Source organism: Phodopus roborovskii, unplaced genomic scaffold (genome assembly GCF_943737965.1).
Source record: "Phodopus roborovskii unplaced genomic scaffold, PHOROB, whole genome shotgun sequence".
In the NCBI taxonomy this organism is placed as follows: Eukaryota; Metazoa; Chordata; class Mammalia; order Rodentia; family Cricetidae; genus Phodopus; species Phodopus roborovskii.
In genome coordinates, this window is record NW_026126511.1 from 2,927,794 (window position 1) to 2,944,987 (window position 17,194).

Below are 17,194 nucleotides of genomic sequence, written 5' to 3' on the forward strand. Positions count from 1 at the left end.
AGATCTATGCACGTGTAGCCTGGGCTAGGCCCTCTGCCTCAGCTAGGCAGAAGTTTCTCTCCAATGCACAAGGGGAAAGACTAGCTTGCTGATACCCTGAGAAAACAGTGGCCACACCAAAGGCTGCCCAGCTATTGCCCAGCAGGCAGGGCTCACAGGCATGCTCACCACAGAGGCAGGACACTGACTTAGGCAAGCTTTCAAGGTTAAGACTGTGCTGGGAAACGATTCCTGCTGCAGCTCTCACTCCAGAGGAGTAAAACAGCAAGTGAATCCCAACCCCCACCCCACTGCTAAAAGACATGGGGGGCGGGGGAGGGGTAAAAGAGATGGAGAGGCCAAGCCCTCCAGGCCATAAGCGCTTCTAAACTCACCCTGGGAATCTCCACACGATAAATATCGCAAAGCAAGTCACCCCTCCCCATCATGTGAACAGAGCCAGATTCTTCTGAGCAAAGGTCAACAGGAAATGACCTGAAGAGACCTTTGACCTTAATCGTGTTGATTTAAGGGTTACTGAGGCCAGATTATGGGGGGAAAGAAATCCACAACACATGTAGAGTAGACTGCAATTGAAAAAAGGAAATGCTGTAAATTTTTTTTTTAATTAAGGAGGAGCACAGGAAGTTTAGAATACAGAGGTGGAGGGCAGATGTGGGCGCTAACTTCTGCTCCATTTTGCTGTGAACCTAAAGCTACTCTAAAAGACCGCCGTCTGTTTTTCAAAGTTTAAGGAAAGTTAACAAGGCAGGCGGGAAGAAAGGGATCTGGGTGAGAGGCTGGGCAACTGAACAGGCGCTACATGAACGTCTGCCTTGCCTGGTTGCTTTTCTTTGTCTTTTTAATCACGGTCATAGTGGCTTTATTATCTTTGCATTAAAAAACAAATAACTGAGTCTGGTGTGGTGACACAGGCCTATGATCCCAGCGCTTAGAAAACCGAGGGAGGATGGCCACAGGTGTGGACACAGGCTTGTGATCTTAGCACTTGGGAACTGGAGGCCAGCCTAAGCTGCGTGCACTTCCTCAAAATGTAAGTCAAATACAACAAGAGCCAAGCTACAGGGACAGTTTCCCTTCCAGGAAGCCCTCCCTGCTGGGGTGACTTGGGAGCTTCAATGAAGCCCCATTCTGACCTCCTTTCACAGAGTAGGAGCCTACCCACAAGCTCCCTGGCTCGCTTGCTCTTGTGTGACCTGGGAACTGCTACATGGACTGGGCCTGGGCCCCCGGCTGAGGCTTAGGGATTACTGGGAAGCCAACACATCCCACTTCTTAGAACGAAAGATCTCTCACCCTTCAACATCCAAGCCACCAGGAGAATTCCTTAGCCTAACCACCTGATGAAGAAACCGGCCCCTCCCCTAAGCAAGCCTGGATGAGCAAAGGGGCACTGGCTCCAATGGCACAGCAGGAATAAGTTTGTAATACGGTGTCCTGTAAGAGAGAGCATGCCACACTCAATTTGGCTCACACGTGTGCAAGCTCAGCCCACCCTTCTAAGTCTAAAAACAGCAACCACAGTGATGATACCTTTAATCACACACCCAGGAGGCAGAGGCTGCAGAGCCAACCTGCTTGACATAGTCAAGGCCAGTCAAGGGTACGAAGTAAGACCTTGTCTCAAAAAAACACTAAAGGAACAAAATAAATAATAAAAGCACTGATCACAAAGATATTACAAACGAGTTATTTAGGACCCACTTGAGGAGTATATGGTATACTTCATTGAATGGTATACTTCTTCAGTGTATAGCGTACTTCAGTGTATAGTGTAGTAGTAGACTCTGCTTTAAAATATGGGTGAAAGCCGCCACTCCGAACCTAAAAATTTATTTTCACTGGACCACAGGAACATTCACACGGTTGAGCCCGCAGTCGCATCCATGACCCCTCAGGTGGCTGGACGCCAGTTCCCATGGCCGCACCCACTGGGTCTTGTCTCCTGGCGCCCGCCCACACCCTGTGATGTCACCTCCTCCTACTGCACCCCGGCTGGCCCTGGGACCAAGCCCACTGTGGAAATGGCAGCTTGGGACTTCTAAGACTAGCTCATAAATGTCACAACAGTTCCTGTCAGGGCTTCTCCAAGGACGTTCGCGCCACCGTAAGCTGCGATCCACACTGTGGAAAATGCCACCCTGCCTGTGGAGGCCCTGGAGGTCCCTTAGAAAAAGATCTTACAGCCCTACTTGATATCTTCATTGCAAATGTTTGAGCCGGAACTGCAGTCCAAAATCCACTCCCAGAGCCCTAACCCACAAAACTACAAAAGGCCCCTCATTGCCACAACCTTTCAGCTACTAAGCTTGCTGGGGGGGAGGGCGTAAACGGCAATGCCCCCCCCCACCGTGCGTTTTCCCACAGCAACCCTACCTTTGTAATCTGATCAGCACTGAAACCGTATGTAAGCATTTACCAAGTCAGTCAGTCAATCAGTCAGTCGGTCCCTCACTCCGTTCTGCACCCCTCTGCCCTGCCAACAGCAAGCTGCTCCTCCGAGCGGCTACACAGACCAATAAACTGAGTCATCGTCACTTAAAGAAAGCCCCTTTAAAATCTATTTTCTCTGCATTTTTAGTTTTAAAAACAACCAACACAAGATATTACTATGCAACAAAGAAAACAGCTTAAAAACAAAACAAAAACAAAAAAACAAAACCCAGAGCTGACAATACTAAAAGCTGGCAAGGACTGTGACATATTCACGCATGAGTGTGTGAGAATCTGCATTCATGGTTGCTCTGCGTTTACAGACAACATACTCAGAACTGCCCAACTGGAAACAACCCCAATGTCCTTCAGCGGGTGGACGCCAGACACCTTTGGTGTGTCCATGCAAAAACCACTACTCAGAAAGCAGAGCAAAGCAAATCCAGACACTCCACAGACTTAGTCCCTCGGACATCAGGCCAGCTCGGAGAGGCCAGACTCAACAGGCTATGCTGGGTCTCCATGTGTGACATCCTGGACATGATCAAGCTATAGTTAATGGAAGGGGTTGGAGGACCCCAAGGGCAGCACAAAGGACATTTCAGAAGAGATGGGGATGGCCACATCCTGGCTGTGCAGTTCTTGAGACAGTTCTACATGTGTTAAGACACGGTGCTGTACACTCACACAGGGAAAAGTCACCTTGATAGTATTTAGTCCACATTAATTTTAAATATATACTTTATATATGTATATGCACTATATACATTTAAAAAAAATTCTCTACAAGAGCAGTATATACTCTTAACCACTGGGCCATCTCTGTAGGCTTTATGTATACTCTTTCGAGGAGCAAGAAGGGCTAGTTGGGAGTTTTTGGACACAATGTCATCCTAGCTAGCCTGGAACTTTCTATATAGACCAGACTGGCCTCAAACTTAGAGAGATCTGCCTGTCTCTGCTCCCTAAGTGCTAAGATTAAAGGCGTGAGACACCACATCCCACTGTAGTTAGTGTCTCTCTTACAAGCGATTCCAATTCATTCCTGCCGTAAAGAGAAACGCGTCCACTTCTGAAACCGCCTTCAGGGCACACCCGTCTTGACAACTCTCTTTTTAAAGTGTTAGTTCTAGGAACCTTCGGAAGCAAGCTGTTTACATCCATCAGGAGTATGCAGGACTCCGGTATCTTGCTAAAAATCACCTCTTGTCACCCTACTCTAGAGACGGGGCTCTTGGTATGTCCCCCGTGAACACTCTTCCAAAGGTCAAAAGTTGTTAAAGAACCCAGATGCAGGAGGGTGCACACTGTACATGCATGAGACGCAGGTTCGGTCTAGCTGCCCACACATGCACCACAGGCTTCTACTTGCACAGGTGCTCAATAAAAATTTGCTATCAGAGAAAAATGGGTTCAATCCTAAGGTCACAGGAGGTTGTTTTTAATCTGTCCCTGGAGCATCTAAGAGCATCTGTCTGAGGCATTCTGGCGAAGAGAGCCACCCTCAAGGGCCCTTGCTTTTTCTGGAATGTATGAGCACTAAACACCTTTGACCCTGTATCCCACATGGTTAGCACTGCCTTTCAACAGCAGGGAACCCACGAGAAATTTATATATATAATATATTATTATTATTACATATTATGCTACAAGGACTCTGTTTTATTCACTGAGACAAATAAAATCCCTCCTGCAAAGTGCCCCAGTCTTTAAAATAGTATCCTGTGCTCTGCTTGCAATTTGTGAAGAGTCCAGGAATCTAAGGTGTTGGGGATTGCCACACCGTAAGACTTCCATTAATCAACCACGGCTGAAGTTGGAGACATCACCACTTCTGGCAAGCAGGAACTCTGGCAGGAGAAGCAAAGTTGGAGAAAAGGGACAGCTGTGCATGGTGACAATGGTGTCCCTGAACCATGAACTCTGTCCGGGCTCTCCAAACCAGCGGCATCCCCAGCCGGTACATCTGTAGTCTTGAGCAGTGTCCTCCCAAGGTGTGCCAAAGGAAGAAACTGATGTCACTTCAGCCAGGGCTTTGATGGATGGCCAAGGCTTGGGTATGCCAAACTGAGTATCTTTCCTGTCAACAAACTAGAATCATCACACAAGGGTTCCACTCACTGGAGACGGATTAGGGCTGAGAGAACTAACAACTTCAGTCACTGGCATTTGTGACAAATGGCAACAGCAGGGCAGGAGACGAGCCTTACTTACCATGTGGCACTATGCACAGCTCCCCCTGCCCAGGACTCCCTGGGGCTGCAGGCAGCTACACAGACCACACTCCCCCTTCTAGATGCTTAGGGGTGCTGTGCAGGTGCTCTGAGCGGGCTACTCTCCCGTCGTCCTTGACAGGGCAGAGGTGCAGCATTTGTACAAGCCGCTGTGCTGGCACAAGCCTGGGATCCAGCGCACAGCAGGCAGAGACAGGAGGGTCGGGGTTTAATAGGGCCAGCCTCAGCTACATAGCAAGCTGAAAGCCAGAAAGGGCTACATGAGGTCAAAAATAATAGTAGTAATGATATTCTTTTAAAAGTCAAATACTGATGTGCCACGACCTTCCCCGGCTTCAGCAAACCCCTAGCGCTTGGGGAGAGACTCCATCTTATGCTGTCTGTTTTGCTTTGCCTTATTTGTACCTAGGCACTCTGTCCATCCTGTAAAGCAGCTGATGTTAGGGCTCTCCCCTGGCTCTTCTCACTCCAGGGGCACCCATGCCTGGAGGGGGTAGGGAAGGGTGGGGTTCAGACGCAGTTATGGGATGTAATCCCAGCAGGACTGGACTCTTCTTCCCAGGGCACTGAGCACACAGGAAGGGAGCTGGACGATGGCTCAGTAGTCAAGAGCGCTCGCTGCTCCTGCAGAGGACCCGAGTACCATTCCCAGCACCACATCGGGTGGCTCGAAACAACCTGTAACTCCAGCTCCAGGGGGATGCTCTGCTTTGTCATCCGTGGGCAACAGCGCGCGCACACACACACACACACACACACACTCAGAAATAAAAATAAACGTTAAACAAAGGAAGCTGATATCCAGGAAAAGATGAGACCAAACAAGGCCCCCGCACCGCAAGGCTGAAGCTGCGCAGCTGTCGGGTCCCAGGGTGCCTCCGATCGCTCGCTCGCTCTTCCTTGGCCTGCTGCTGCAAGCTAAGAAGGAAACACTCCCCCACCCTGCAGCTCAGGCTCATGCAGGGCTTCTGTCCTCTGCCTGACAGAGGGAGATGCACATTCCATGGTTACTTTCACCACAGCAACAGGAGCCCTGCCCGCTGCCAAACAGTGGTAAAGGAGCAGGGCTGAATGGGCTACAGCGCGGCTGGCCAGGGAGCCACGGGAGGACCTGCCTGCCTCCACGCCCCCAGAGCTGGGATTGCAAGCACCCGTCTTTACACATGGCAAACCCTGACAAATGAGCTATCCCCCCAGCCTCAGGAGTTTTTGGGGGGTGGGGTGTGTGTGTGTGTGTGTGTGTGTGTGGGCGTGCACGATGCTGAGGCTCTAACATAGGGCTTCACACACTGGCTCGGGGAGCACTCAGTGCTCGGGGAGCACTGATCCAAGTCCCCAGCCTCCTCATTGCTTTTGAAAGGCTGGATCAGTTAAATGAAAAGATAAGGATCCTGTCCATCTACATTCTGCAACTGCCTGCACACATGGATTTTATCTGCAGCTGCTGCTAAAATTCCTTCTCAGAAGACACAAACAAAATCTACCCCTCCCCCTAAGGTCACAACGATTCCACCAAAGGTCACTCTGGGGAACCTATTTAGAGAGGAGGGGTGAGGAGTTACCTACAGGGTGTGGGCATAACTCCCCCCAAAAGGTCACACCAGCGTTTTTGCCCAGCGGGGATAAGGGGGGTCCCCATACTCACACAGAAGGAACCCTCTCCAGGGCCTGTACACCGAGCCCCTCCCCCAGGACCCTATACAATGGGGCAGTACTACATACCCGGTGTTACGTGCACTAACCGTACACTCTGGTGAGGGTCCCTAACCCCACCCTCTATGAGTGGGCACGAACACTCAATAAGCCCAACTGAGATGGTTTTTTCTTTTTCTTTTTTTGCATGTGGGCCCAGGCTGAACGCTCCAAGACAGAAGGTGCTTGACATAGAGCAGCACCTTCTCAGCCTAAGGGTCTCAACCCTTTTGGGGATCAAATGACTCTTTGGCGGGGGTCGCCTAAGACTATTGGGGAGAAACCGGTACCTACATTATGATTCATAACCATAGCAAAATGGCAATTATGAAGTAGCAATGAAATAACTTTATGGTCTACAGCAACATGAGGAACTACACTTAAAGGGTCGCAGCGTTAGTCAGGTTGAGAGCCGTGATGCTTCAAGCCTTGGAGAGCAACTCTCCTACAGCAGCAATTCACTGCATAAGGATCAGGGCTCTTACTCATTTGTCAGTAACCTCTTCTGTGAGTTCCTTTCCTTGTTATGGGATCAAATGCCCGACAGGAAGCAACCTGGAACCAGGAGGAGGAGGGGCTTATTCTAACAGGAAGCAACCTGGAGGAGGAGGAGAGTGTTCTAACCCACAGTTTGAGGGGACACAGTCCATCCTGGCCACGGGCGGCTCCATGGTGGCAGGGCATACAGGTCGGCCAGTTCACCTCCTTACATCTTGGCAGAAACAGATACCAGGCAGCAGGCAGCAAGCCAGAAGGACCAACAAGAGCCCTTGAAAACAGTTTGCTTCTCGGAGCAACTGAGTTTCTTTACCTGTTGCTATGATAACATACCCAACCAAACCTTAAGTCACGGGGCGCTTATTCCATCTACGATGCAGATCGCCGTAGCCAAAGCAGAGGCTACAGCAACAGCTGGTTCCCTCACACACTCGGTGAGGAGGCAGAGACAAAGGAATGCCTGCCAGCTGCTGCTGGGCTCAGGCTCTCCATTCAGCCCCAGAGCCCAGAGGATGGCACCGCCCACAGTGGGCGGGTCCTCCGACCCCAGTTAACACAGTACATATAATCTCCCGGAGGCCGCCTCCCACAGGGTGGCTGCAGATCTCACCAGAATGACAGCTGAGGGGACTATCACACCCACAAAAATCACACTTCCCACGGAAAAAAATAATTAGAAAACAGTTTTTTGCAGAGACAGTATTATATGGCAGATGAGAGACAAATTCTTTCAGTGGTGTTTTGATTGGGAATCCTCCACATAATAGCCCAACTCCAGGAGGAAGAGAAAGTAAGTAAATGCATTTAATGCAAGTTACTACTACTTAATAGACCAGGTGTGGATGCCTGGAGCCCATAAGCCTCCACAATGCACTGACAGGCTCCGGCTCCATCCTCTGGCTCCCTTCATTTTCCCAAACCACAGTGCAGCTGCTGTGGCCACATGCTCTTTTGAACATTCCCTAGCAAGCACCCCCTCAACAAACTTCCCAGATGCGGGGGGGGGGGGGTTCTGGGAAGGAATTTTCTCAGCAACAAAGCTTAGAGGGGCCTGAGCCCCACCGTGGCTCTGAGGACACCAGAGTGACAGTATGAAGTAAGGAGTTGCAGAAATCATCAGCTACAGCAGCTAATTAGGCTGCAGCATCTAATTAACCAGGGACAACAAGCCTAGGAGCAGAAAACAACATGCTAGGAATGGCAGGGTACGGGACGGAAAGTCATCCTCAGTGACATGGACACTCTGGGAGCTCTCCTCTCATTACTGGAGGCCTCTGTTTGGTAGGCTAAAGATCTCACCAGGTAGACGTTCTGCCCCTGGCATACAGGGATTCTTAACATGTTCCCATGAAGCTTGACAAAATAGGACCTGCCCAACAGGGCAGAGAAGGAAGCCAGTTACAGGCGGGTCCTGCCACTGTGGCATCTCGACTCCAGCTTCAGTTATCTTTAATGGTGCCTGCTCGTTTATAAATTCTCGGTCCAGTTCATCGATGTGTGGCATTTACATTAGTGGACAGAGAATCAAAATTTAGAACATCCTTCCTGGCCCGTGCGTATTACTCACCTGCTCCAGAGACTGCATGCTCCAAAGATAAGACTGTTGAGAAAATGGAAACCAGTGGGCTCCTGTAGACGCCCCCTGCACCTCACCGCTGTAGTTTTGTAATTTTAAGGAGCTGGAAAGATGTCCAGTGGTTAAGGGCACGTATTGCTCTGGCAGAGAACCCACGTCCGGTTCCCAACACCCAAACTGGGATGTTCACAGCTGCCTATAACTCTAATTCTGTAAATGTCTAACACCTCTGGCCTCTGTGGACATCTGCACTCATAGGCACACGGATGCGCACATGCGCACACACACACACACACACACACACACAAATAATCATTTTTTCTTGTTGTTTTGTTCATTTTGAGACTGGTTCTCTATACAGCCCTGGCTGTTCTGAACTCACCACTATGTAGACCAGGCTGACTTTGGACTCACAAAGATCTGCCTGCCTCTGCCTCCTGTCTGGATTAAAGGAGTGCACCATCATGCTTTGCTACAAATGAGTTTTTAAAATCAGAATGTTAAAACTTGCTTCTGGCCCGGGTGTTGGCGCACGCCTTTAGTCCCAGCACAAGCGAGGCAGAGGCAGGCCAATCTCAGTGAGTTTAAGACCAGCCTAGTCTACAGAGTGAGTTCCAAGACAGGCTCCAAAGCTACACAGGGAAACCCTGCATTGAAAATCAAAACAACAACAAAAACTTGCTTCTGCCCAGGGCCAGGGCCCCAGTCTGCTGTTCTTAACTGACTTCAAAACTACTTCTTTCTCATAATACTCCCATCTGTGAAACAATACAACCTAATTTGAATTTTATTTTAAAAACCTATTTACTGGTTTATAATATTAACCACCCACGCATCTCTACTTTCAAAAATAAACACGATGTTTTTTCCTCCTCCAGTCTTTTCAAATAAGTTTATTTGAAACGTGTCCCGTGAAATATGACCACCAGAGCACAGCCACAGTAGTTTATCCCTTCCTAGAACACAAGAACTGGTTTTCACCCCAAAGCTAAATACATTTCCTGACCACTAGTATATTCAATAATCAGATTGTATAGTTTTTTTGCTAAGAATGTCTGCTCTTCCAAAGACATCAAAAAAAAAAAAAAAAAAAAAAAAAAAAAAAAAAGGGAGGTTAGTAAGAAGAATGGCCCAGAAAGTAAGGGCTCTTGTGGCCAAGCTTGACAGCTCAAGTGTGACTGACTCCAGCAAGTTGTCCTCAGACTGCCATATCACACTGTACCACACTGTACAGACACACAGACACACACACATTAGAGTCACAGCTGTAAGCAAGGTGGTATCGGGTACGTGCAGTTTACTCGTGACAAGTGTACGCAGTACAGCTACAGAACACACACACACACACAGTGTGGTAGGCACGTAACAAAAAGTAGACGTAAAATTGACTGGGGAAACACATGAAACCACTCCAAGAGCCGTCATGAAAATATAAACTAGAACCACCTCATACTACTACCACACATCCCCCTAACGGGCTCAAATGGAAACGACGGAGAACGTCAAGGGCGGGCAAAGAGCGGTCGCAGAAGTTTCCGGAACCTGGCTGGCGAGAACAGAAAACAGGACAAAACACATGGCAGGTACAAGGCCCAGCACAAATGATGAAAACACACTGCCACGCAGACCTGTCTGGGAATGTTCCTAGGAACTCTCTCCGAGAGCACCCAACTCAAAACAACCTGGTGGCCACACCTTGGTATCAAACCCAGATACTGTGAGAATCACTGAGGAGCAGAGAGGGGGTGGGAATGGGGGACACAGGAATAAAACAAAGCAGAAAAGAATTGACTCCTGTGCCCACGATAGTGAAGCCACAGAATGCCACAAAGAAAGCTGGGACATTCAACAAGTAACGGTTGGCTGGCTGAGTAACATGAGAACAAGCACTGAGGACTCCAAATCCTGACAGTCCTTCCTTCTGAAACAAAGACGTTTAAGGAGCTCAAAAATGGAGGTTACCACGGACAGATGCGCTGCTAAGAGTTCTAAGAGGCAGCGTTCCCAGGGAGGGAAACATCCAGAAACCTCTGCAGGAGGGCAGAGCAAGGCTGCCCTAGCCACCAAGAACAGGAGGGACAGGCAGCAACCCATTCCAGTCAGGGAAAGCGACCAAATGAAGGGCGGATCAAAGGAATACGCAATATTAACACAACTATTTGGTAGGAGGTGGTAAGGTTACAGGTAAGTTTTATTTTCTCCGTGTTTTCATTGCATCATCCTTATGTACCTGTAAAACATGAATGTGTGTTTTTCATGTCAGACAGCTTTAAGGACCAAACTGTTCAGTTACAAAGAAATGGATGCAAGGTCAAATACCCAATTCTCATCTCCCCAGAACTGCAACGCTACTGCTACTGCTGTGGCTTCCCATCTAATAAATAAACAAACAAACAAATAAACAAACAAACCCCATCCCCCCCCCCAAAAAAAAACACCCAGGAACTAATTTAAAAGAGCATTAAAAGCTAGGTGTGTTTATTCACTCAACAAATATTTATCAAGGGTTTGCTATGTTCCAGGCACCATCCTAGATCCGGAAGTTAACAAGCTGAGAAGGAAAAACTGAACGTATCATACTACTGACTTCTAAGTTCCTTTGAAGCTGATAATAAATCACTTTTATGAAAAGTATTTCTTCAAAAGTCTTCAGGCAGAACAAAGTGACTTTTGCCATACTGGACTCATTAACACACAACAGAGTTCACTGGGAACCTAGTTGGGCCTGGGGCATTTCTGTTTTAACGTATGCACAGGTGACAGTTTAACACATGGAACTAACTCTATGTAAGTGATGGATCCCACACTAGTTCCAAATATTTCGGCCTGTAATCTCCACACCACAGCAACATGGGAAGACCACTGAAAGTTTGTGAGCATGTACCCAGTATTAGTCAAGTGTACTTCTGTTGGTCCTTTTCTGTTTCCACAAGTAGCAAACTCAGAGTACCACGTTTAAACAATGTGTCAATCACTTAAACAATGTGTCAATCGTCCACTCTGTTCAAAGCATCCCTTCCAAAACATCTCCTACTGACTCAGAACAGGGAAAACTATCCCCCACTAAAAGTTAATTTCTCCCCCCCCCCCCCCCCCGCTGAAATGAGCATTTTGCTGGGGGCTTTTTGATTTACAAACAAAAAAGGACAATTGGCAGAAGTGGACGGAGAAGCCAGCGTTTCCAGAAATCCTAATGGAAACCATTTGGATTACCTTGGCCTCAAGGAAGTGGTTAGTGAGAGTTATAACAGACCTGTGTCATAGAGGGCCAGAGGGTTGTGATCTACTAGGGCCTCAGAATAAATGTCCACCATTGAAAGGCAAGAAAAAAACAGTGCAACCACATATGTTCAAGCCTACGGGGAGAGCTGTGTGGGTGTGTATGTATCTGAGTGTGTGTGTGTATCTGAGTGTGTGAGTGTGTGTGTGTGTGATCCATGCTGGCCTCAAACCCATTATGCAACTATAACCAAGGATGACCTTGAACTCCTGACCCTCTACTTCCAGAGTGCTAGTGTTACAGGCATGTTTATCTGTGACTAAGGACAGAACCTAGAATGAACACTCCACCAAGTAAGCTTATACCTCCTGTCCATCAAAAGCACCAAAGCACAGGAGAAAGACGGCCAGGGATCCTAAAACCTCCTGAGACCCTCTTTCTCTCCCAGGCAAGAGGCCACCAACACTGGGGACCTTGCCCTGCCTGCCCAGGGACTATGTCACAGGGTCGTGGGGGCCTCTTTTTTAATGTCAGCATCTTCTTTTAGAGAGGAAAGTACAGTTCTCAAAAACACTAATTCATTCTCTGCAGCCAGCAAAGACAGCCACAAAAGATTGGTATACGATGCCCAGTGCAACAAGCCAGCAAAACACAAGGTCCCTATGAAGTCTGTCTCCTTGGTCCTCTGAGATGTTCCCAGCATGGCCTTCCAAAGTAAAAACCAGCATGCAAAAGTTAGGCTTTGTCTTTCCTATCTAGAGTTCATCTACTCATTTTTCCAAATGAAATAAACTATTACGCATTCCTTTTCCTTTCTTTCTTTTTTTTTTATTTTTTTATTCCTTATTTCTTCTTTCTCTTACTGGGATTAGAGGTAAAGCTGACCTTGAACTTACTGTATAGCCAAAGCTGGCCTGGAACTTATAAGCCTCCTGCTTCTGCCTCCGGGATGCTAGGAGTGTGGTCCCCACACCTCAACCTTTTCCATACTACTTTTAATCTTCATCTTTAAATATTTTCCCCTTAATGAAGAACAAGACAAAAACATTACCCAAAACAACGATCCCAGTATCAATGCCCAGAAAGACATTATCAATGTAGAAAAGTACATTATAAAAAGGTATCACATATGCACACCTATCTATAAATCCGACCACTCCAGGTGGCTGAGACAGGAGGATTTCCAGTTAGACCACCCAGGAAGATCCTATCTCCAGAGGAAGTGGGGGTGGGGAGGGTGATGTTTGCTTTGTATACCCAACACACAGGAGGCTCCCCAACACACAGAACTCCCACATCTAACAGCATACCCCGAATCAGAGGCGCGTTCACCCATGAGGTAGTTACCTCATCGATGACCAAGTATCTCTAGCTTCCTGTGGGCTTGGCAGACATCTGCTCGCTATCTACACCACCAACTCCCCCAGTAGACCAGTCACTGCCCAATAATGCTTCTATTTATTTTACCCAGAAGCAGAGCTATTAGCCAGACATACTAAAAACACAAACGTTCCGTTGTGCTTGGAGTAGGTCCAATATCAGTGTCTTGCTGCAGACCGATGCTGCAGGAATATAAAGTGAGCTGCGTGGATGCCATACCCACGGAAGACATGCTTCGTCAGGGACCCACCCACCTGAAAAGCTGAGGATGAGGCCCCAGCAAGAACAGCGGCACTGAGGGATTGGAGAAGAACCCCGCCTTATCCTGACAAAAACCAAACCAACTCCCCACCGAAGCTTCCAGAACCCATTCTTCTTTCTCCATTCCTTGTTCAGATAGAAAAAGGAAAGCAAGACAACGCTGGGGGAATGTTCTGAAGTGGCCTTGGCGAGTCCCCACGGGCAAAGCGCATTAAACACCGCCCAACGCTGGGTCCAGGTTAGGCTCGGAAAACGCTGCCTGCTGGAAGTGGGTACGGAGGCCTCGGGGGCACCCAGGGCCAGGGCCCAGGGCTAACATAGTCAAACGCGGGAAACTAGCGAGGAGGAAGGCTGGAACAGAAATAAATGAAACAGCCCGAGGCCACCGAACTCCAGAGAGGGGGAGGGGTGTGAGAGGGTGAGCCCTGTAAACTGTTCCAGATGAGAGGCGACCATTCGCTCCCACAGCTCCAGCAGCGCGTCTCTAACCTCGCTTCTTTGTGAACCGTACCTCCCTCTTTTTTAGGAGACTCTACAACCCACCATCAGCAGCTGGTCCCCGGATCCCATCAATGAAACTCATATTTCCCCCACGACTCCGAAGTATAAAGCACTCGCTTAGAGGGATCCGGATGGATCACACGGCTAAAGTTTCCTGAACTTAAATCGTTTAAAAAAAAAAAAAAAAAAAAACCACAATCAGAAGTTCTGAAATGCCCCACGCACAAAAATAAGAAAAAAAAATACACATATCCTGTGCTTTCAAAAAAAGGAAAAAATAAATACAAACTTTCCCCTCCATAAGGTACGCAGCAACAAGGAGAAACAAGATCTAACTTAAGAGGGTGTGTTCCTCTTTGTCACCCACCGGGAGGCTCTCGCCGCGCGTGGGCGAGCTGCGGTGGCCCGGCGGCGGCACGGTGGCACCCGCGCCTCCGGCCCACCTCGGAGGCCGGGGGACCGACCTCCAGGGCCGAGATGGCAGCCCGAGGTCCGGAAGAAGCGTCGGGGGCGCTGTCACCCGGCAGGCAGGGTGGGATCGGAGGAAGCGGGGGAAGGGCGCCCGCGGAGTGGAGGCCAGAGCGGGGAACGCACCAGCTCAGAGCCGCGCAGCCCAGGTCCGCGGAGGTGCGCGCCGCCACGGGTGCTCCCCCAGCCGCCTCCCGCTATTGTTGCGGGGCCCTGCGGCCGCCGGCTCCGGGCGGGAGCGTCCCCGCGGGACCGCGCACCCAGCTCGGCCCGCGCCCCGGGCGGCGGCCGCAGGGACTCGCACAAGTTGCCGCCGCGGCCGGGTCCGCCGTGCGGCCGCCCTCCAGCCGCGGTCATTGTTCGCCGCGCGCCTCCTACCTCGGCGGTTCCGGCGGCTCCGGGTCCCGGCTGCGCGCTGCGGGCTGCAGGGCTGGCGAGGGCGCGGCGGCGAGCGAGCGAGGGGTCCCCGCGGGCGGCGGGCGGCGGGCGGCGGGCGTGCGAGCTGGGCAGGCGGCGGCGGCCGAGGTCCGAGCCATCAAAGGTGGCGCGGGGCGGAGGGGAGGGCGGAGCAGGCGGGGTGGGTGGGGAGCGCGCTCCGGGTCGCCGCGGCCGCCTCGACGCCCGGCCGGAGCGCCACTCGGGCGGAGAGGAGCGTGCCCGCCCCGCGCCTTCGCCCCGCTCCCCGCTCCCCGCAGCCGCTGCGCCCGCGCGGGGACCAGCCGCCTCCAAGGCTGGCGAGCGGGAAGTGCGGGCCACCACCGCCCCTCCCTGGGCCTGGGCCGGGCCCTCGGCAGGGGGAGCCCGGGCACAGGCTGGGGACAGCGGAGAACCACAGCCCCCTCCAGCGTCCGAGCGCTGACCTGCGCCGGCGCACCCGGCCCCGCCCCGCTCCGCCCGCCCGCCCGCCGGGGAGGCAGGTGCGGTGCGCAGGGAGGTGCACGGCGGGCAGGGCCGCCGCCCAGGAGCGGTGCCTTACCCGGGCGTGCGGCCGCAGCCCTGAGCTGCGCCACCCAGCCGAGCGCGGGAAGGAGAGCCACCGCGACGCGGGGCGTGGGACGCGGAGGGACGAAGACGCGCGTGCCCGAGCAGCCAGCAGCAGCTGGCGGGAGATGCGTGGCACCCACTCCTCGGGGCGCTTCTCGGAAGCCCGACATAGGGCTTCGACGCCGCGTGGAAAACGTTTTTGCAGAGCCGCCTCCCCACCCCTCCTCTGGGCCACTGGCGCAGGCTTCCGGCACCACCCTAAGCTGCGCGGCATTCAATACCCGAGGCGCAGGTGCCACCTCTGATGCTGCCTGGGCCCAGAGTCCGCCACCAGCGCTAGCCAATCCCACGACAGTGTCCACCCATCACCCTTGGGCCAGGGGACACCCCGCGAGGGTGGCTCGCGGGTGTTTGATACCCTTCTTGTTTTCAGGAACTTGGTGGTAGAGCGGGAAGAATCAAGCAGAGAAGGCCCTGGAGCCTAGGTGACTTTCAGTCACTGTCCCCACCCACGAGGAGCAGGGATGGTTTCTTTTGTCCCTCCCCCCTACCCCCAGCCTCTGTTCTTTCCGCTGCTGGCACAGGTCTTGGGCCATTGAGCATATGAAACAGAAAGCCTGGTCCTGCTGGACCCAGAGGCTGCTGGACCCCGCCTCAAGCGCCAGTCTGGCTCGGAATCTGATCACTTCGCTCCCTGGATCAGTTCACTGACCTCAAGCCCAAGGGACACATTTTACAGAAGAAGCTGCAGTGGCTTCAGGGGATGAAGACCGCCCCTGTGGGAAGGGAACGCTCTGTTACCCAGAGAGGGTCACCTGTAAGTCGTTTCCTCGTGGAGGTAGAACCCCCCCCCCCCCGCCCAGAACTGGAGCTCTTTCTTTCCTACTGCACACTCGCAGGCCTTGGGCAGTTTGCTGGAAAGAACATGGGTGGGTCAGGAGCTGCCTCTGTGGCCAAACTGTGTGTGGCTTCACAAGTACGGATGGGCTATTTTCAGCCAGTAATTTTCCTTAGTGGTCAGACCACCACCATCAGCAGCAGCAGCAGCCGCCGCCCTCAGTTTTAAGGAATGGAAATCCCTCCCCACCTCCACCCCCCAGAAAGAGGCTCCTTATGTAGCCCAGGCTGGCCCTCCTGCCTCTACCCTGAGAACTGCCCAGACTGACCCCTAAGCCTGCAACACGACACCCATGTTTTTTTAAAGTTACCGCAGAGGATTTCCAGTGTGCGGCCCAGTTCCCTAATAACCCCTGTAGCTGAGGTGGTAAATTCACCTTGGGAATCTTGTTCCAGAACAGATTCTAGATCAGTGTGATTCTGGCACATCCCAGGTGATGTGTTTTTTGGTTAGTTCGGGGACTATGTTGGCAGTAATGTGCTGTGTCCCGTGAATAAAAGCAAAATGTAACGTATTACAAAAAGGCAAGCAATACCCACGGTCTCCCCAGCCATCCTCATTGAAGATCAGCTTTTTCTTTCTTTTCTTTTCTTTTAAATTTGGTGTTTCAAGACAGGGTTTCTATCTGTAGCCCTGCCTCCAGGCCTCAAACCTGGAGATCTGCCTGCCTCTGCCTCCTGAGTGCTAGGATTAAAGGCGTGTGCCTCCACAGCTCAGCAAAGATCAACATTTCCTGCATGCAGTTTTTGGCTCAACTATTTTGTATTTCTGGGTTATGAATGGCTTGGTTTAGCCTTTACAGCTATGGGGGTGTGGATACCACTGTACATCTTTGTGGAGGTCAGAGGGCAACTTTTGGGAGTTGTTTCTCCTTCCAGGAAGAGGTGGGTTCCAGGGCCCAAACTCCGGTCATCAGGATTGGTACAAGCACTAAGACATCTCATGGGCTCCTCTCGTACTGTGTTGTTTTCTCAAACTTAATAACTAAAAACGTAGCTTTATTGGAGGCAGAAGGGGACTGCTTTGGCAGCCAGGACAGGCTGCAGAAC